Source organism: Serinus canaria, chromosome 2 (genome assembly GCF_022539315.1).
Source record: "Serinus canaria isolate serCan28SL12 chromosome 2, serCan2020, whole genome shotgun sequence".
In the NCBI taxonomy this organism is placed as follows: Eukaryota; Metazoa; Chordata; class Aves; order Passeriformes; family Fringillidae; genus Serinus; species Serinus canaria.
In genome coordinates this window covers 55,646,337-55,667,901 of record NC_066315.1, presented here as the reverse complement: position 1 = coordinate 55,667,901, position 21,565 = coordinate 55,646,337, and the positions used below count along the sequence as shown (strand labels likewise).

Here is a 21,565-nt window from a genome sequence, read left to right as displayed (position 1 = left end):
CTATAAAAACACACAAGTACATTGCCTTTAAGGAGAAGAACACCAAGCCTCGCTTGGCAAATAAACCAACTGCATTATTTGGGGATGAAGGTGCATTTGTGATTTATTTCCCCCGCAAGAGATTTTTATCACTTAGGACCTCATTAAAGTGGCCACTACTCATCTTTTGAACTTTGACCCTGAAGAAGCACTAAGGTAGAGCTAGGAAGCTCAAGGAAGAGGGAAGCTGATATTTGGTGAGGAAGGATTTCAGAAACAAGGATGTGTCGATTGCTCCAGTGCACATCGGAAGTGACACTCGATGTGGGACGCATGGGAAAGGGATCTATTCACAAGGGAGGTGGAGAGTATCATTAGAAAAGTTATCTTGGCAATTTTATTTTTCTCTGCTGAAGCCGAGTAAAGGCTGGAGCGACCAGAGAGCAGGACGACAGCAGAGTACAGGTGCACGAGCCCTCAAGGTTTAAATACAACCTCGGCAACAAGATTGATGAGCACGGCTCGTAGATTACAAATGAGGGAAAACGACAGCAACCTCAGAGGCTGGAGACAGCACGTAGCGAGCAACAGGATGCGAGCCTGATGCGGAGCGAGCACTTTGCTGCTGCGATTTATGACATCCCCCCAAGACAGGGGGAAACCGCGCTGGATGCGGAGCAGCGAGGGAGAGGAAGCCGCCGGTGCGATGCACTGAAGGAGGGCTGGCGGCGGTAAAGTTTGGGCGAGCAAAGGTCAAACAGGCGACGCGAGGCAGCAGCGCTGCAAAGTGACTCAGCCGGCCGAGACATCCGCCGGGGAGCGGCGGGGTTGCCCCGCGGGCGTGGGCTGTCCCCAGCCTCCAAGGCTGATACATCCTCGTTTTCCCGACGTGTCACATCTGTGAGCCACGCAAGCCCACGGCATGATTTGGCAACGTGGGCGCGTTTGTGATTTATTTCCCCCGTTAGAGACTTGTCTTATTCAGAACCCCCTTACAGTGGCCGCTGCTCAGTTCTGCCCCTGAAGATGCGCTGAGGTAGCCACAAGGAAGAGGGGAGGTGATACTTGGTAAGGAAGGATGGATGACGGGACTTGTGGAAGTAAGGGTACGACTACAGAGTATCTCGGAAGCGGCACTCGATGCGGCACGCATCGGAAAGGGATGCGGTCACAAGGGAAGGGCTGAGCATCCGCCAGGAAAACTTATCTCGGCAATTTCATTTTTCCCCGCGGAGGCTGGAGAAAGGCTGGAGTGACCTCCGGCGGCTGAGCTCCCGCGCCGGGGGAGCAACAGGCGGAGCGGCGGCGGGCACGGAGAGCCCGCTCCGGACATTCCCGCCCCCCGGGACCGTTACGGCCGTTACGCCTCTCCCGCTCTCGGACCGATTCAAACTCGGCAGCGGCGCCGAGCGGGAGCGGGAGCGCGGCCCCTCCCGGTGCCCGCCAATCCTCTCGCCTGCCTCCCTCCCTCCCCTTTCCCCTCCCTCTCCCCCTCTCCACGTGAGGCGGCCGGAGAGTTTCAAGCCTCCCCGGCGCGGCGCAGCCCCGGGCCCGGCCCCGCCGCGCGGCGCGGGGGGGGCGGGCGCGCGGGGGGCTGGGGGGCGGCCGGAGCGGGGGGAGCGCGAGCCCCCCGTCCCCCCGCGCGGGCAGCGCGAGAACAAAGAGTTCTCCCCACCCCTCCCTGCCCCCCCCGCACGTGGGGAGCGAGGCCGCGCCCCTAGCCCCGCCCCTCGCCGCTCCCGATTGGCCCGGCGGTGCCCCGGCCGCGTCCGTCCGTCCAATGGGGGCGGCGTTAGGCGCTCGCCAATGAGCGCGATGGCGATTGGGCCGGCGTGTTTGGCGCTCGGTCCGGGAGGGTGAATCCGGCAGCCGGAGGCGGAGGGAGGCAGAGCGGGAGCGTCGAGCGGAGCTGGCGGCGGTACCGGCGGGAGCGGCGGCGGCGCGGAGCCGGGGCGGCGGGGGGGCGGGTGAGTGAGCGGGCGAGCGAGCGACACCTCGCGGGCTTGAGGCGGCGCCGGCGCCGGGAGCGGCTATTTATACCCGGGTCCTTTGTCATGGGGGAGGGGAGGAGGGGAGGGGGCGGCAGGGAGGAAGGTAGGGGAGGATGGGGGCGGCGGCGGCTCCCGGGGAGCAGCCGCGTCCCCTTCCCGCGGGGCGCCGGCGGGCAGACACGCGGGCTCCCGGCCGGTGACAGCTGGAGGGGGGAGACATGGAGTCTGGAGTGCCCTTTGTCTAAGTTGGCTCCGTCCAGCCCGGCCGGCGGCTCCGATCCCCGCCCGGCGGGGCGCAGACCCGGGCTGGGGGCGAGCTCGCCGTCGCTCCTCCGAAGGGCGGGGAGTGGCGGGCGGGTGGCGGGAGGCAGAACGGGGGCCAGACCCGGCGATTCCCTTCCCCTCGTCTCGGCTCCAGCCGGCGGCACGCGGCGGCGGCTCCGGCGCGGGCAGAGGGAGGAGTGTGTGTGGTGTGTGTGAAATCAGGGGAAACCCGTGTGCCCGCCGTGGGCAGCGCGGCACGCAGCTCGTCTCTCTCCTCCCGGGAGGGAGGCTGGGTCAGGTCCGCCCGGGCTCCCGGAAGCCGGGGCCGGCCGGGCGGGGAGGCTGAGCGCGCCCCGGGCCGCCCGCCCGCACCCGCGGGACGGCGCGGCTGGGCTGGGGGCTCCCGCCTCGGCTTTGGGGCGCCCCGGGCTCGGGGAGGGAGCTCGGGAGGGGCCAGGGGGGAGCTCAGTCTGGCGGCCGCTCCGGCCAACTTCCCAATCGTGGAGGACACCGTGCGATCCCGATCTTCCAGAGCGCCGCAAGAAAGTTCATAGCTGAAAATTCTGGGGTTTTTGGTCTCATATCGCCAAGCACGGCGATACGGAGCACTGTTTAAAGCTAGGGTGTCTGGGAGGTGAGAAGGAGAGTACCGGGCTAAGCCGTCCGTGAGCAGCAAATGTGTGGTTGGATAAAGAAGTCGCTGTGTTGTGGCATCATGCACATGTATTTAACATTACCAGGTCTCCAAAATTGTTATTCATACACGAAAGAAAGGCAGTGCGTGCACAAATGTGCGGCAGGAATGGGACAACATACTTGTACATTACTCGAGATACTTATTTCTAACTTACAAAGCACCATACTGATTTTATTGGAGCAAGAGAAAAGTTTTTCATTTTTAAAGCTAGAAGTTCAGATTCTTGTTCTCTCTGATGAGAAGCATATAACAGTTTGGAGAAGTTAATTTAGTTCTAGCAGGATAAGTTTGTCTTTGCTTAAGTCTAGCAACTCTAGTTTCAGCTATTGTGAGTTTGGTTCTTACTAATAAAGATTTCAGTGAAGAGTTTTTACCAACACGTTTAGTGTAATCTTCACATCTAAGTGGGGATTTTTCTCAGAGGTAGGTTAATTTTTTTTAGGGTTGGCACATTCAGATTCTTTACCCAATTCATAAAAATTTAAAGGTCATTCTTTGTTTGTCCTCAGTGTCTATATCAAATTGAGAGTCCAGGGAATGTTTATTTGTGGTAACAATAAAGCATCTGCAGAAGGATGAGTATTACTTGTACATATTGTACTATAACTAGTCTCACTAGTGATTATTAAAATACAAATATTTGAAAGCTACTAAGTCTTTCAGAAAACACACTGCCAGTATTTTAGGAGATGTGACTCAAGTTGTCTGTGATGTGTTGACTGTTTTTAAGAGGTAGTACCTTACAAAGTACTGGATAAAAAATTCACATTTCTTGTTCTGGAGTTTCCTTTACAAAGAAAAAAAAAAGGAAAAATATTTTTTTTCTTCCTCCGCCTCCATGAGAAATGAAAGTAACAATTAAAGTTAAACAACCTGTGCAGAAATCTGTGACAGTGTAACGTTCCATGAGATGCCAACTGCTATTTTTGTCTGGAACTTTGGAAGGATTCAAGACTTTAATTTAGGAGGAAAATTGGAAAAAACTTTCGGGTTCTTTCATAGATTTTTTTTAATATGTAATTTCACCTTGAAAAGTGGCAGACACTGGAAATCTGCACCTTCAAATAGTCTTAAAATGTCACTGCTCCGTTTAAAATGAGCTGAAGTGGTGATGTGTAAGCTTAGGCCAGAGACTTGAATTTCAAACTCAACTTTTTTTCCCCCTGCTGTGTTTTTTTCCTTTCTTGTTAAAACTGCCAACAAGCTGAAATATGGTGATTTCTTTGAAGACATGCTTTCAAATTGGTTTTTGTTTGTTCTGTAACATTGCGACTTTCATAGGTGAAATGTAAATGTTCCTGCGCTACTTCTTACCTGCAAAGAAAATTTGGCTTATGTGGAAGGGAATTTTTGTAGTGTATTAATTGAATGCATGAGTTGTATTAGATATAGAAGGAGTGCAAGCCCCTTTCTGTAAAGAAACTTATGTCAGAACAAGCACATCTAGAATCCAGTGCAGGCCAACAGTACTCCCAGGAAAGTTGGTGCACTCTAAAATTCCTCTTGCAATTAGTCAAAAGAAGTGTTCTGTCACCATTCATGAGACAGTTCAGCTTCTGTAGCTGTATAGATTATGGATGTGTTTTAGTAAGTTCACAGCTGTAATGGTAAAACTGAATAACAATTTAAAATGATGGTTTTATATTCACGTGATTGAACAGTGAGAGTTGTTTTTAAAAATGGCTGCAATACTGACAGAAGACACATTTAATAAAAGTCTGCTTTACGTTGTGTTTGAGGAAAAGTGCTGTGGGAAAACTTAAGTCTTGGCTGTAATCTGGAAGTTCTACAATTCTACTGTTAGTACTTACACATGGATTTTAGCTGACTTGAGGAAAAGTATCCGTGAAGCTCTAGGGGGAATGATGTTTTCCCCAGCAGGGATGCCGAAAATCTCAGGAACAGAACCAGAACCTGGCCTTTGCTAAGCAAGGAAGTTCACCGAGTCGATAAAGTAATTTTGGCAGTATTACTTATCCAAGCAAAATTCACTTTACCAGATTTTTTAAAGAGTGAAGGAAATGGGCTGCATACTGTAAATACAATTCTTAATGATTTGATGGAGGCGTTTGCGTATTGCTTACAATAACAAACGAGACCACTGTTAACAGAAGCTGTAGGACAGTAACAGGAGGTTTATTTTAATGTTGAAGCTGCTTCCAGCCTTCTGTTCCTTCCGTCAGCGAGGTCCATGGAGAGCTGTGCTGGGCCTGTTGAAGTGGTGTCTGATTGAAGACAGCATCTGTAAATGTATCTATCTATAAATGTATCTACACATTTAACACCTAAGTGTATGACTTGTACAACTGTTCTGGAGTGGCTAAGTCAGTCTTTAAATGGATGAGTTACTCCTGTACTGACATAATTTAAGGAATAGTTTTAATTATAGTAGCTATATCTGCGAGGAGAACAGTGAGGCAAACTAAAATCTTGTGTAAAATGTACCCAAATCAGCAAAATCTGGTATAAATTGTATGCAGAAGAGAGAGGGGTGCTTCACAGGGGAATGGTGACAACACTTGTTACAAGTTAGTCAAATGCTCAGGTTTATTTTTTAGCTGAGTATATGCCCAAGGGTTTTGTTGAGCTAAAGATTAAAAGGAAAACAATGTACAGAATTACTAAGCAGGTATTCTATCTGTTCTCACAGAGATCAGTTAAAGACTTTGGGGTGATAGTGTGTAGGTCTGTTTATGGATGAGGTGAAACTAAAAATAAAATTTATTGAGGGATGGTTCTATTGCGCTCCAAGCAAGAAACAGGGAAGTTTTCTAAAACATGCTGCTTTCTGTAACTGATAGTTACAGTTTGATTATACACCTAGATTTCCACTAAGATGGGTCAGACTGTGGACTTGGTTCTGAATTAAGAGGTAAAGTAACACTACTAAACTTGAGTAGAGGCAACTATTAAGAAGAAGAGTGAAAGGTGTAATTTGCATATAAAATTGACAAATTAAACTTTCTTAAAAATACTAAAAAAGAAAGGAATTTTAAAATATAATAAATTATTAGCCCCAGGTTTGTAAATGGATTATATTTGAAAAATATTGGGAGAGAAGAGGATGTCTATTAATGTCCTTGCTGTGTCCACAAAAAAAGAAAACAACAAACCAAGCAAACAACACTCACCCCCAAATTAGTGTGGATCATGCTCTTATTTAAGAAAGCTTTTGGCTACCTGGCTGAACCTTAGACATAGGATTTTCATTTTTTGTGCTTCTGCTCTGTTTGTAAAAACTGCTGTTGACTTGGAATGATTTATAATGCATCCTCTGCTTCCTATCTAGTGGTAAAATCAGTAGTACTCTCAAAGTAAGAAGGCCATTTGGACATTTAGATACATACTGTGCGTGATCTGAATGCTGTGGATAAAAATAACAGTGTAATGATGTGAGTGGATCAGCACAGTGTTGTCATTTGCTTGAAAATGTGATGTAGTACTTCCAAAGCTTCTAATTGGGATATATATATGATTTCATTAGCAAATGAAGTAAAATGGGTGTCTTACTGTGTGCAAATAAAGACTTCCTTGATACACAATTACAGAATACTCCAGAATTTGCTATTAGTTTTCTTTTTTTGTGTATACATATGGTGCCTGATTGAATAACATTGTATGTGTAATTATGCTAGCAAAGTAGTACAAATTGCAGTTCACATCCTAGGCTTTTTTGGATATGAACTGAAAATAAATCTTTACGGGAGGTTATCATTTCTTTATATATTTAAATTGTTTTTTGATCTAGAACCAGGCCTATTTCCCTTGTCAGTTATTTGTTGTATCTGGCTTCTTTCCATTCTGCCTTTTACATGGTTAGTTCAGTTTTTCCTGCCATGCATTCTCTATTCACAGTCTGCATGTTCAGTTGAAATCCCAAAGCCATCAGATGTAATTCAAAGAAACAAAGTATTTGAAAGGAAGGAAACTCAAATCTTATAACTCATATATAATTTAAATTTTTTTAATGTGTGCTGGTTTCCTTCCGTGTTTCTTAGCCTGAGTGGATCTGGCAAGCTTTATACTTTTGCTGTGTAGTCTGATTTAGTTTTTACTAATAAGAAAAAATTCTAGAGCTGGAATTAATTTTGCTGCTTCTGTAAGAAGTCGTATGGATGTGTGTTATAGATACTTGATTTACCCGTGGCACTGTACCATGACAAATGGATTAAAGTCGGTATTATTGTCTCTTTTTTGGTGTTACAGTATATATCCAGGACAGTGTAAATTGTGTCCTTTGTGATAACTTCTTCCTGTTGTATATCCACTAGTTTGTGCCACATTTCTAGTGAGTATTTATTGCCAATGTGTTTAGTGCAAAGCTAAATCCAATAATTATTGGAAGAAGAGATCGACATACATTGTTTTATTCTTAACATAGTTTAACCACCATGAATGGTTAAACTATGTTAAGAATAAAACAATGTATATACATGGTTGCTTTGAAGTGGGGAGATATAAGGTCCCAAGACCTTATTTAGTATTTGCAGTTCTCTTCCACAGCCTAAGGGAGATGTTTTCTTTTTCACTAAAGGGTGGTGGAGTTTTTGGGGATTGCATGTTGTTTGGTTTTTTTTTTTTTCCTTTTACCTTTTTCTGTTTTTTTTTTTCCAAGATGAACTGTGTCTAATTAGTTTTCTGTATTAAGTCAAGCTTCTGGAAAAGTAGTATCTGTGGGTTTTTTTCCTTTTTAAGCAACATCTAATATAATGTGCAGGTGGATTTATTGCTGTATACCTTATAGAATAAGGATGCCGTACACTAGACCGAGTTATTTTGTGAAATTTTAAATGATTGCTTTTTAAGTAACTTTTATGCTTCCTTTCATCATTTGAAGCTCATTTTGGAATTATTCAGGCAAATGGCAAATACCAGTTCAGCTTCAATTTGCCAGACTGTTCTATAGTAAGTTCTGCATACGTGGAAGTGTAATGTCTTTCAAAGTTAAGCTTTTAGGCTATTTGCCTAAGCAGGGAAGAAGTATGGAATAACTATTGAACCTGAATTGTGCATCAGGGTTTTTCCTGTGTGGAGTGTGTGCTGCTTTTGCAAGTATGGGTTGAACAGAAGAACCTGTGGCTATTTTATTTTTTAGAGTATAAAAGGTGTGTCCACAAAAAAAATTCAGGTTCAATATACTATGCTCTTCAAATTCTCATCATAAATTATTTTGCCTGTGGAGACATGTCTTAAGTGTTCCTAGCAAGTGTTACTTTTTCTGCCAGATTTATCCAGGATATCAAAAAGCTAAGTTTTTAAGAGTTGGAGGTGTTAGGCAACAGAGGTTAATTGGAATGTGTGTGGGAGTCATCTAACTCCTCTGGGTGTCTGTGAATGAGTGTGAAAAGAGAAATTCTGGAGGTATGTATTTGAGCAACTCAAAGGTGAAGCTCAAGTTTTATGCATAAAACTCTTTTCTCCTGACAAATAGCCAGGCTTGGTTTGCTATGAGGAGTGTGGGATGGTTTTAATTGTGACTTGTAAAAAGTACGATCAAATTCGGGCTTGAAACTTTTTGTTGCTGCACTGCTGCTTGGAGTTTTAAAATATTTTATTTGTTTTTTGAGCCAAATAATCTTACTCATCTGTGCAAATGTTAGAAGTATTTATAGATGCAGATGTCCAAGTGAAAAGCAAGTAGTTGCGTTACCTGGTGCATGGTGTATGGCTCACTTGCCCAAAGTGAAGTGAGGTGTCAGTCAGTTTCAGTTACTGCCAGTTTGGTTCAGTCTTTAATATAAAATATTTGGTTATGGTCTCCCTGTGCTCTCTTTCCCCTCCCCCCACCCAAGTGGACAAGTACTCGAACTTCTTGTTTTTATTTCCAAACCAGTATTTTTCTAAAAGTATCAAATGTTGAAATAGGCTGGAAGAAAGTGGTAATGTAGGGAAGTCAGAAGTTTTTTCTTTTAAATGGGTTACTCTTACTCGTTAAGTGGTGTTCAGTAGTGATTTAATGTCTGTTTTTACTTCTCTAAATCCTGAAGTGGGGACACAAAAAGATTTTTTTGAAGGGAAGAATAGCTTTGAAAGTTGCAGGCTTGCTTATACAGATAGATCCATACTGGAGTGTTCTATCTTTTTCTTTTAAGGACTGTCTGAAAACAAATTATGTTCTGTTACTTTTTGTATTCTACTGTTGTATTTGTTTAGGGAAATGTATTGAAAAACTAATTCTTTGTATTGAAATCTTGTTTTCTTATAAACAGACATAACATTTTTGTTTTTCTCTACTGAAGAGAATGAAACTGAGAAGAATCCATACCAGTGTTTCTTGAAGAGTAAATGTTCTAAATGAAGAACTCCCACAGAATGAGATAATGTCAAAATAAATCCGAAGGCAGTGTGCTATTAGGAAAAAAGAAGTAATCAAATTGATGCTCTCCTTCCTTGTCTCATAGAAAATCTGAAATAAACTTGATTTCTAGACTAGTGCCGTTGTGGGATCTTGCTCAGGCACTTAATGTTTAATCAACCTATAATTAGTTACAAAAACTCTTAAAGTTGTTGGGGGGGTTTTGTCATGATCAGATGAGTTCTTTTGGGTTCTCTTAATGATTGTTATTTAAATTTCTGAAGCAAATTGTTTAAGTTTATTTTTTATGTTAAGGAACACAAATTTGATTATTTTCTGAAATGCTTCTGGAAGATCAAGAGTTACTTGTAAACTCTGAGCTGCAAAGTTTTTACCATGCTGGCAGATAGAGTAAGGGGTGTTGAATACTGGCAGTTGCTTTGCTAGTTTTCTAATGCAGAAAAATAGAAGATTCTCATTTATAAAGAGCAAGGAGATGATAAATTAAGATTTCTCATGTTTTTCCATGAAGCAAAAAGAAGTGAAGGACCATTTCTTTCTATTTAATATCCAAGAGCTTCTTGACGCTTCATTCTTTCTTTTTTCCTTGTCTGAAGGAGTTTTTAGTATCTGCCTGGTCAATATATAATAATGGTAGAAAATCTTGAGAGGATTTTAATGCAACATAGTGTTAAACTATGTATGTGAATTGTTAGAGGCGAAAGCAAGAAACAAAATGCTGTAGGAGGCAAACTAATAATTATAATTTAAACAAACAATTGTATGGGGAGCACAATTGAAGAAAATGTGAATTCTGTGAGCCCTCAAGCTGACATGTTTCCCTCCTATCTTGTGTGTCAGTAAAACTGAACTACTGTGACTACTAAGTGAGGAGAGCATTTACAAAAAGAAGTGGTATGAACTGAGCACATGCAGAAACTGATCTGCAGACGTAGGCATTTAGTACTGTCACAAGGAGTTGAAAATTGGAAGGCCTAAGGCCATGGCTCAGTGTCTTTAGGTGGGGCCAGAATGGGGACTGGATGCTCACTTTCTTCAGTCAAAAGCAGAAAGATATTTTCAGCCAGAGAACTTCCTTGCTTCTGTCAATGACTGCAGAGATGCTCCTGCTGTCAGGAGGGAAATGATAGCACAGGTGCAAGTAAAAGGGCTTCTTTTTGTAGCAATGCCAGCATAAAGTAGGGGTGATGCTTGAAAGTCAAAGCTGGCAGTTTTTGTCTGATATGTTTGGGCAGTAATGAGGAACTGTGTTTGGAGAGATTACTTCAACTGTTAAAAACAGACTGATGAAGGAAAGTATGTGTTACAATCAAGGCAAGCCCAAGTCAGGAGTTAAATGTGCAGAAGGCAAACAGGTGCTCCTACCAAATCTGGACTGAAGGGTAGAATTCCTAATATCTAAGATAGGAGCATTCCCCAGCAACATCTAGGCATACAGTGCAGGATTGTAGCTGCTGTAAAACACTGTATGTAGTTATGTTACATACTAGAACAGAGAAGCAGGGACAGTGACTCTTTGGAATGGTGGTTGGCTGCAGTGGCATTGCTTGGTAGGGGCTGCTCTCTGTTGACACGTCAGTGTCTGCGGCCCTAAGTGGTGTTTCTTCCTAGTAATTTGCTTTTTAATGAATCCCCCCATCTCTTTAAGTTTTTTATTTTTCATAGAATATATATTCATGCTGAAGCTTTTCATAATGCCAGAGCACTTGTAGTCCTTCATGAAACTGTTGAAGAACATACATGTAACTTAGTGGACAGTAAACCATGTCACGTTTGGTTTATGTTTACCATTTGCATCAGAAGTTCTTGTAGATTATGTATGCAGAAGAGTTCATCAACCTTGTTATCACAAGGCTCAAAATCAGCCATTTAGAGGAAATTCTGGCATGCTGCTTAGCTCAGATTCAAGGTATTACCCATGTTTTAATATTTTAATAACCCCTCCAGTGGTAACTAGTTTTAGTTTGGGAAATAATCCTGCAAGTAAAAATATAGTCATTAATATAGTTAATAAGTTAGCTTCATAGTAGTACTACTACAAATAAATAATTTAATTGAATTAAATATGTCATGAAACTGTACTCTTAGTTCACTGAGATACAGCTATGTACGAGTGGCTAAGAGAAAAAAGGCTGTGCATACTCATTTTGTATATCATAGATCAAGGTAGCACGTCATGACGAGGTGTGAAATTGCCACAAAATGGGGATTTTTTTTTTTTTTTCCTATAAGCCTGTTTTGAAATGAGCCGAAATTCTTACTCAAAAGATACAGGAAAGCATCTCATTAGTCTTGAGTATCCTGAAATATGAATTGGTGGCTACTAACTTAAAGAGCTAGTGGGGTAGTAACAAGGCCCAAAAAACCATTGTGTTTGGGACAAAATGATGGAAGTGGCACATATTTCAACACATTTTGGGGAAGCAAATCATAGAAATGTTGCTTATTGTGAATGTGTCTACCACTTGACTCAGTGATTTCTTCTAGAATATGTTTAGGTTAAAAAAAAAAAAAAAAGTGGAAAGAATGTCAAAACAAACCCTGAACCAGAAGACAACCAACCATTTAATATACCAGGGTAGAGATCAGCCTTCTGATCTTAAGTATGCCAAGTGAAAGCTAAGGCTGTAGTCACTTAAATGGCAGAAAGTAAAAGGTCTGAAAAAAGTGACACTTCAAAGGAACAAAGATTGGGCTGTAAGAGAAGCAGAACCCCATTAGGACATCAAGACAACTAATTTGAAAATAACAGCCCTTATATGTGGTCTTTTATTTATTTTAAACATAATGTGCAGTTTAAGCATTCTAGTTAGACTGCTTTCTTAATTAGTGAAGAGTTTTCCAATCTTTTTTAATTACAGTTTCTGAGAGAGAGCTGAAAGTTCTAACTGTACTGTTAACCAGACAAGGCATCTTTCAAATGAACCAACACATGGAATAGTAGTGGGAAGGAGTGTGTGAACTAGCTAGTTGGTGGAGTTGTTAAAGGAGACTAATGTTTCTACTGATTATAAGAATCAGTGATTGTACACCAAACCCAAGAGTTTAGTCTGATTAAGCTCTTAAGCATTTTAATTCACAAATTATTGTTCCTTTAATGCTAATGTTTTTCACATTGTATCTGTGAAATTGAAATTCTGAGAGTGTTAGTGCTCATTGTTTTCATCTTTTGAATATTACCTGAAATTTAAAAGGCAAACAAACTCCCTGGCATGAGCTTTAGAAATAATGTGGTCCTGGTTTTGAGATGGTGGGCCCAGCTGAGAGATATTCTGACTTGTAGAATAGTTTTAGATCTGGAAGTCCTCTAATCTATTCTCCAACTTGGGTAAGGCCAACACTGAAATAATATTTTCCAGACCTCTTTTAAAATGTTTTCAAGAGTGGAGACTCTGACACCTCTGCTTAATACATTTCTATGCTGGACCACACTTGCTGGGAGGAATTTTCTTCCTATATTGAAATGAAATCCCTTACTGAGTCTCTTCTGTTACCTTTTGTGTTTTCATTTTAGCATAGATTAGTGTGTTTCAGTAGAAGAGCTAGAACAGTGTTCAAATTCTGCGATTGGGTTTAGCTCTGATTTGTGTAGGAAAGCAAGTTATTCAGGGAGTTAAGTCCATTATGTAGTGGTTGAAATTCTCAGAGTGACTCGTCCAATTTTGATAAGGCCCAGAAACAGACAGAAGTATGACACATTCTTAAGAGTGTGCTCAGGAGTTTGGGGAGCTTACATGTGGTATTCTAAAAGAATATTTGTAGGAATAAATAGAATGTGCCTTGAAGCCTTTTACTTGTGCTAATACTTGTTGAGTGGCTGTAGCGGGATGTGGAATGTACGTGGCAGAATGCAATTGAGGGAACCTACACTGGCTTTTCATCTGTCTTGCACTGGCAAGTGATGTAGACAAGTTTGCTGCTACTGTTTGCCACTGACTACATCTTTTCAGAGCAATCTTTAGTTGATCAAGAGATAGCAGGAAGCAGCTTCTTGAAAGCTACTCCTGCAGAAGTAGTGAACGCATTAACTGCATTGATTGTGCAAAGTTCTGTAAAGAACAAAAAACTACACAGTGGGAATGATATGTTTTACATGGTGTGGAAGATAAATGTTCTAGTCTAAGACAAGTGGATGATATACTTGAATGCTTTGCTTGCATCGAAGAGGAGAGATTTTTGTCTGCTTTCCCTTGACTCTGTCTTCATAGTTCCGCTTCTTCCTTGCCAGTTTGGATATTTATGATGCCAGCATGAACAGCTTTGGTCCAGTTAGAAAATTATGCTTTTGAGTGCAGAAAATAAGTAATTTGAAGTAACTGATCAGCACAATCAAACTTAACGTATTTGCTATGTAAAGTCTGTCTGAGATGCTGAGGTAGTGTAGACAGACAATGAAGAGAGGAAATAAATGCCATTTTAAGATCCTACTTTCTTTCCTGCTTCTAGTTGAGCAGTACACTAGGATGTGTTTGTTATCAGCTTCCAAAAGCAAACAGGTAAGTGTATGTGCTGTTTAGTTTTGGTTGAAGTGTTGTTCTTCAAAGTGAAATTCTGTTAGGTAATTACTAATAAGCTAGTAACCAAGCAATTTCAATGGAGGCAAAATCTCCAGGTTGGTGGTACATAACCCTACAATATTGTAGTGACTGGGTAGTGTGAAAGGGATTCTACTAATTGAAGCGTATTTTAGTGTTGCAAATAGTAATTACAAATAAATAGCTGTCACAATAATAGGAATTTACTTGTAGTGAGACTGCTTATAATAAAAGCATGACTTTTTGTAGCAGCAGACCTCCTGCTTTTGGAGCTGCCATATTACCTGGAAAGCCTATAGTCAGCATCGGTCTGTGTTGGTGTGAGGGCTGACACTAAAATGTCTTGGATGTGGTTGTTACCCATGCTGCAGAACAGGTTTTTAATTCTGCTTGCAAGCCAGGGGTTTTCTGCTAACCTGAGGAGGAAAAAGAGGGAAATATTCTGAATTTTCACACACAGTTATTGCTCCTCAGTTTGGGGTTGGCATTGGTACATCTGAGGCTGTTGATGGTTCTCCTCCTTCCATCAGATGAGTTATTTAATAGTTTTGTCTTTAATAATAGCCTGTAAAAGTTTCCATCTCTTGAGTGATCAAGAATATTCTTGCAGAACATGTGATCTTGTCAGAACTGATTATGAGTGTTTTGTTAACCTATGTCATCCACAACCACTGATGCCTGTCAGAGTGAGGAAGACCAGATGAAATGTTTGGAGTTACCTGCTTGGCTCAGTTAACTGATCCGTTTAGATACTCCCAAAGAGAACCCGGTACTGGTTAAGCCTTTGTAGGCAAATACAAGCTGCTGGCCTTTATCTGCCCAAAGAGTGGCACAGCTGGCATGGATGGCTTAATAAATGCTTCCTGTTTCTGTTTTTTAAGAATATTTTTTCTGTACCAGGAAAACTGAGTATCAGAGGGATGGCATGGTTTCACAAACACTTGGGTGTAAGCCTGAGCTGTTGCCCTCTCCTGTTTTAGTTCTTTGCCTCTTGTTTCTGCCCCTATGTCGCCCCTCTGTCCCTCGTGTGGATTCAAGAATTCATGGCTTGAACACGTTGAACAAATCTGTGGCTGCTGAACAAACTGGCATGTGGAGCTGGTTTTGTTGAAAAAATGTATTGAAAAATCAAGTGTGTTCATTTTCTGGGCTGTTCAGACAGATTTTTTTTTTTTTCTTCCCTGCCTGACCTAGTTTGATTACAGAATCATAAGCACTTAAGCACTCACAGTAGAGAAGGCTGTGTAGAAGTAGAAATGAGTGACCATTGATACAGTGGACAGATGATGTCTTTTCCAGGTCAAACTGACACCAAATACCATTTGAGGAAGGTAGTTGAACTGATGGTAGCATTTGATGTAAGTTATTTCTTGAAATTTAAACTGCTTTTAATGGCACGGTACTTCAGCATATGGAATAACAGCATGATATACATTTAATATATAAGTATTTTTATGTATTTATTGTTTAAAAATAGGTTGAACTGTACTACAGACTTAAAATACCACATTTCTGTGATATAAAATAGCAAAAACACTAGTGTTTATTCCCATCTATTTCTCTAATTATTTCTATAAAAGACTAAATGTGCTGTAGTTGTTTTTATGAAATATTATTAACAAACTGTGTTAATCTTTCCTTTGTTGTATTTCAGAGATTTTTGTTAGTTGGTCTAGTTTGGGCTCTAAAATACCCAAGCTGACAGTGGCCTTGGGAATATTTATCTTCCCATGGAAATTAGAACGTGGTATTTTACGTAGATAAGTTTGAAAAAAAGCCATGTTTTGTTTTGCTTTAGAAAATCCAGAAAGCAGTGTGGCAACTATAAAACTTCTGGTCATATCTTTTTTTGTGTTTGCTGTAATAGCACAGGTAAAAAGCCCCTTGAGTTTCTGTGAGTGTCATTTCCCCCCCACCCACCTACAGCTTGCATAACTTAATGTGGAAAGACTAAGCAGCTCTGAAATCACAACTGAACAGTTTTTCTTATTTAATCCAAAAAAAGAATACTGGCGTTTATGAATCTCGCTATGCTGTTAAAAAAGTTTTATATAAATGTAGAAGACAGATCTGGTAGATTAAAGCATTAATTTATAATTTATTTTCAAGTTAGTTTTTTTGAAGTGTGGCTATATGTATGTGTTTTATTGTTTGGTTGTTTTTTTTTTTTTTTCCTAGGGGCTTGGTAGACATAGTTAGAGTGTTGGAAACTGTTTACTCTGGAAAGGTTTAGGATACGTTCATGGACTGTATTATCTTGTTTTGGCATTTAGGATGCTTGAAACAGAATACTAAAAGGAAATTTCTAAGAGTTTCTAAGCGGTAAAGTTTAGTTAAACATATCTGAAAAATAGCTGCAGTTGAACAATCATTTATTGTATTGTGCTCTGTAAAATCCTGTAACAAAAAGATTTTATTAGTTCTTTATGAGGTAGTTTGGTAAAGTTAACAACTTCAGGTCTAAGCTTAACTCATTGAATTTTGATACTTGAAATGCATTCTTCATGGGGGTATTTGGTTTTTCCCCTGTTTTCTAGCAAGTACTGAATTTTTCTGCAGGCTTGTGGAAAAATGTTGTTAATCCCTTCTGTTGCTAAAATTCTGTGTTTTTGGGTTGAATGTGAAAGTTGTCCTAAATTCTGCTGCCCAAGTAAAAATTTTTTTTGGTTTGTGAATAAACATAGAAGGGTGTGATGGGGTGTGGTTGATTTTCTTTTGTTTGTTTTTTTTTTTCTCTTTACGTTCTGTAGATGCTTAGAAGAGTTCCGTGTTGGCTTCAGGTAGGGTTTATTACATAATAATTTGTCCATTAGTAAGGTTGCATAAGCTCAGGCTGAAAGAGTTGTACACTGTCTGGATCTGATAACAGCTTACAGCTAAAGAGCATGCCTGCCACTCCAGAGCACAGTGATGTATGAAACCAGTGCCCGTTTGTGGTTGCACTGCCTGCACTAGTTTTTCTCTAGTGTTAGCCTGATTTTCTATACAATTCTTCCTCCTTTATAGTTGTGCAGAGGATGCCACAGCTGTGGATGGGATTGTGAAACTCATCTGTGTTTCTGAAAACAATTACAATAGTGAGTTTTTCTTTATCCTTGGTCAGTTGTACCTAGTTAATGAGCCCTACTGGGGTGAAAATCAAGAGTTGGGAAGGGTGGGATAATGGTAAGGTGCCATTGCTGCTGAGGAAGTTACTTTGGTGAGGACCTCCATGATGTAGTGTTGACTCTAAATGAGTAAGGGTGTAGTATTTGAAATGGCAGCTCCTGAAGCCAGTGCAGGCTTTTGCAGCCAGTGGCAGTAGGTCACTGTAGCCAGGGCTCCAGTGGGCAGTGCTGAAGGAGAGCTGGAAGGGAGATCAAGCAGCACTGTGGTATCATCCATTGAGCTGGGTCCTGCAATTAAATACATTCCTTTGGACCTCAGCTTCTGAGAAGCACGTGTGAAAGCATTTGGCTTTGTGGGAGGTAGAAGCAGCACTTCTCCTCTTCCTGCCCATACCCCATCTGAATTATTTTATACCTTTATTACTCTCCCACTACTCCAGGCATCAAAAACCCCCATGACTACTTATTTCATTATTCTGTTTGGATCAGATTTCAAATGCAGTTTCTCCACTTGGTTTTATATTCTTCTGCAACCTCACTGTCCCCTCACCCCCTGCACTGAAATGGGTGGTTAAGAGTGCTCTGAAGTACTGTATTATATTACCATATATTTAAAGTATGTGAACAACCTTATGAGTGTAGATTAATTCACAAAAAAAGAACTTGTAAATTATACTGTACTGTACAAAATATGTTTTGATTCATAAATATTTCCAAATAGGGGTCCTGAGTAGTGGGAAGATAATGTAATATTTCTACAGTTTAAAATACTGTGTATTATTAAGCACAATTGCAAACTAATAGTGTTCTTTTAAAAGGGCAGGCCCCCTCATTTGTTCTCCCATGCTTCTTAGTTGAAAATTTTCATTAATTTATCTTTTTTCCTGAAATTTGGCATGGTAGCCAGAGGAGCTTAAATATAGTTTTTGACAGCTGTATGACTGTTTGAATAGACTGCCTAATTTAGAGAATTATCTGTGTGCTTGTCTGTCACTGATGGATATTGCCAAAATGATCAAAGAAAAATAGGACGTTGTTTTAAATAAGGCTATTTCTATGTTCTGTAGGCAAAACAGGAGCAGTTTGTGCTGAAATTGTTCTACGCTTCTTTGTCTCATTGTGAATCCTAGATGTATTGTACACAATTTGTCTGCTGAAAGTAAAGGTTGCCTGATTTAAGATAATAGGTATGAATTTTCTTAAAAACTTACTGTAAAGATGTGAGTCTTGTACAGAATTATGAAATGCTCAGCAGGGTTTCTTTAAAAAAAACAACTGTATATGCTTTAGGACACTGCCATTTTTTTGTTTTTCATTTTCAGCTGTGCAAGTATGAGTATAAACTGAAAAGAACACCTATGTCTTTGTTTCTTTTTTCTTGTAGGTTTTTCTTTTAAATTTGTGTTTAGGTGGAGTTATTATTTCTCATTCCTAGTTCCCCCTTATTGTTCTCCTTAAGAGAACAATTGCTATTTTTTTGTACTTGGTGGGGGTCTTGAATAGCATTGGTCCTCTTGTTAGTATAATTATTTCCTGTTTTGTTGTGGCATTGGGTTGATTGCCCAGTTGGAATGAGACAGCACACAGCATTCTCTCTTCTGCAAAGACGGTCCAGGGAGTTATGTCAAGGTTTCCCTCCTTACTGCTATGCCAGGTGAGGTCTGTCTCGGTTAGCTGAGGTTGTGCATGGAAGTCGCAGTGCACTTTGGGAGAAGAGCTTCCTCTAGAAACAGTATCACTGCTTTGGACTTATGCTTGCTTTCTTTGTATCTCTTCTGGAGTCGAAATACTCTGCCCATAAATAACTTCCTTGGCTGCTACATAGTTTTTTCATTTCTGTTTTTTTTTTTTTTGTATAGAACTTCTCAGACTTGGCTCTTTGGCAGTTAAATGGTTTCTCTGGACCATTTTAATCAAAAGGAATAAAAAAAAGGGAAAGAATAAGATTGTAAAACAATACAAACAACTGATGGGATTCAGAAGGGGAAATGGGAACCAAGAAGAGGGACAAGGCCTAAGGGCTCTCGGGATCGGACCATTGCGTGAAGATAATCAGTATTATGTTTTATTTATTAAATGGAAACTGTTTCAAACTGTGCTGTCTTAAGACAGACTTAACTATTCTCAGACAGATGGGATTTAGCTTGTGCCACTTCGGCTCCTTTAAGGGAGTATTCTGAAACTTTGTATGAAAAGTTGGCTAGTTCTGACAAATTGATCTTAACATTCACTAGCTTCTTTGCTCTGCAGTCCTACCATACAGTGTAGTTTAAGGAAAATGTGCAAGTGTTTTGTCTTACCTAGCAAAGTGGGAACTGGGTAGTTTGTTACAGTTCAGAGTACTTTCACCAGTTCTACTGTTTACGTGCTCAAGAAAGTGATTTGGGAGAGGTTTGTCTTACACACTGGCTCTAGGCAAGTAGACCACTAGTAGGCTTGAAACAGCATCTATAACCCTGAACTTGCCCCAGGGATTTATGCTGATGTTTCCCTGAAATCTTTTAATTCTCCAAATTACTTTTGTTTTCAGGGATGGGAAGTAGAATACAGCGCCCTGCTTTCATAGTTGTTGTTTTTTGCTCCCCAACACTGCCTGACCTTTGAACTGACATGAGAAATCATCAATGGCATTTGTCTGTAGTCCTAATGTGAAGATTATCAATAGAAGTATGAGAATTAACTCTGTGAATATGCTTTTCCTGCTCTGCCCCCCCACCTTGATTTATTTTTATTCTGTACTTTATTCTGAGATTTGGGACACAAAACCAATTGTCTCCTACCACAGTACATGTGGCTCTGCTGCTCAGAGACCGGTAATATATTAATTTTGACAGTCTCTGAAAATATTTTACAAACATGCATCCAAGACACTTTTTTTCCCTTAGATATAATTTTTCTCTGTGCAAATGCTTCCTTTCCACAAAGTGCTTTTTCTCTTAATATGGACTTACCATTTAAGATGTAGTTTCTAATTTGTTTATACACATTGGACTTTAATGGATGATGTATATCCCACTGACTGTTGCACATTAACATTTTGGCTTTATGTAGGAGAACTTTTTCTTCCTGTAACTTGACGTAAGCAACAGTGCAGTTTTTTTCGTTTTATCACATGTTATTTGGTGCCTTGACCATTAGGTTGCCTGTGCTGTACCCCAGATAGCAACTTGAAACTAGTGCAAGAGGAGAGTATTCTTAAAGGTTATGTTCGTTTTCAGGTGCATAACTCGAGTGTAAGTTATGCTGTTTTGAAAGGAAGTACTAATCTTAAGAAGTATTATTTTGTTACCATTTTAATACAACAGGTAGCAATGATGTTTGTTACTGGGAAATTAAATGGATTGTTTCTGTTTTTGTGGTTTTTATTTATTTATTTTTTTTTTTAAATGGGGTTGTATTTCTCTCAGGTCCTCTTGGGGCTGTATTTAAGTTGTGTGAAAGAAAGATGAAAATTCTGTTGGGTTTGTCTGTTTGTTGTTTTTTAATCCAATTATATGTGACTTCTCTATAGATCTGCTTCTGATGAGCAGGGCTTATCTGGCAATTTAATTTCAGTTAAGAAAGCTTTTTTTTAAGCTGGAGTCATTTGTTATTATCCAGGAAGCTAGAATAAGAAGAGCTGTGGTTGGGGTAGTATTAGAGTAAGTAAGTGTAATTTGGGTTTCAGTTTTATGGACTATATTATTTCAGTATCATCAGCTGAGCTTTTAATTTATCTTTTAAGTTCATTGATGTTTTTTCCAGGTCTTTTGGCTAAATCATAACTGAAGCAATTTTGATGTTCTGTACTGTTACAAATTGAGGTTGTCTGTTATTTAATGGTACTTATTCTATGTCTAATTTATTTCCAGTTAATAAAAAGGTTGTTTTTCAATATTTTTACTTTGCTTAGTTTAGTATATGATACAGTGTTTTTTCTATACTTCATAATGCTTTTATGCTGCCCTTTAATCAGTATCATAGTGCACTTTGAATCACTGATTATCTTGTCCGTGTTTAAACATGAATGGTCTAGGATTTCTTTTTTAAGTATCATTTTATTTTTTTATCTTTTGGAACCGCTAGGGTTGTGGTGAATGAGGCACAGGTGGCTTTTACTTGCTGTCTTGTGCATGGAAGCAGGGTAACTGTTTGATGCTTTGTTCTAGATTTATCTCCCCATGGTGAGATTAATGTCCTCACCCTCTGTTTAGTCAGGTGCATCATGTAGTTATTTGTATCCTATGTCTTTTTTCCTCAAAGGATGTTTTCCATTACTTGGGTTGGAAATTCTGCTATTTGTTTGTCAATTATTTTTTTCATCCTAAATCTAAAACCCCAACATTTATTCTTGCAAAATATTATTTTAAATCTTATTAAGCCTTGCATGAAAATGGGTTCAGGCTTTTATAGACTTACTACCTTTTTGTTCACTGTAAATGAATGCATAGTCTTGAGAATAAACAGGTTCTGTATTGATTTCTCCCTCTCATCATCATCATAAAGTCTGATAGAACTCAAATCTGACCTCTACAGAACTGCTGAAGATAGAGCAGTAAGCTTCCAGTAACTTGGATAAAGCTGTACTTAAGACTGTTAGGGGAGCTCTAGTGTGTTGCCACGAAGGTAGCACTGGGCATTGGATTTGAGGCCAAAGATGACACCTCTGTTCATGTTGACCTGCCTTGATAATTAGA

The 21,565-nt window shown here is 40.3% G+C and overlaps 1 protein-coding gene across 3 annotated transcripts in view; it reads left to right on the top strand.

The window, feature by feature from the left end:
* Positions 1 to 1,024: 1,024 nt before the first annotated feature.
* The window catches only part of EZH2 (enhancer of zeste 2 polycomb repressive complex 2 subunit), a 51,321-nt gene continuing 30,780 nt past the window's right edge, over positions 1,025 to 21,565 (top strand). The window contains exon 1 of one of the 3 annotated variants that reach the window (XM_018918204.3): positions 1,025 to 1,047. The gene's annotated coding sequence lies outside the window, so the exon portion shown is untranslated. Of the gene's footprint in view, positions 1,048 to 1,750; positions 1,947 to 21,565 lie in introns of those variants that run through there. The other 2 variants (XM_030228715.2, XM_050970947.1) reach the window with 2 other exon arrangements.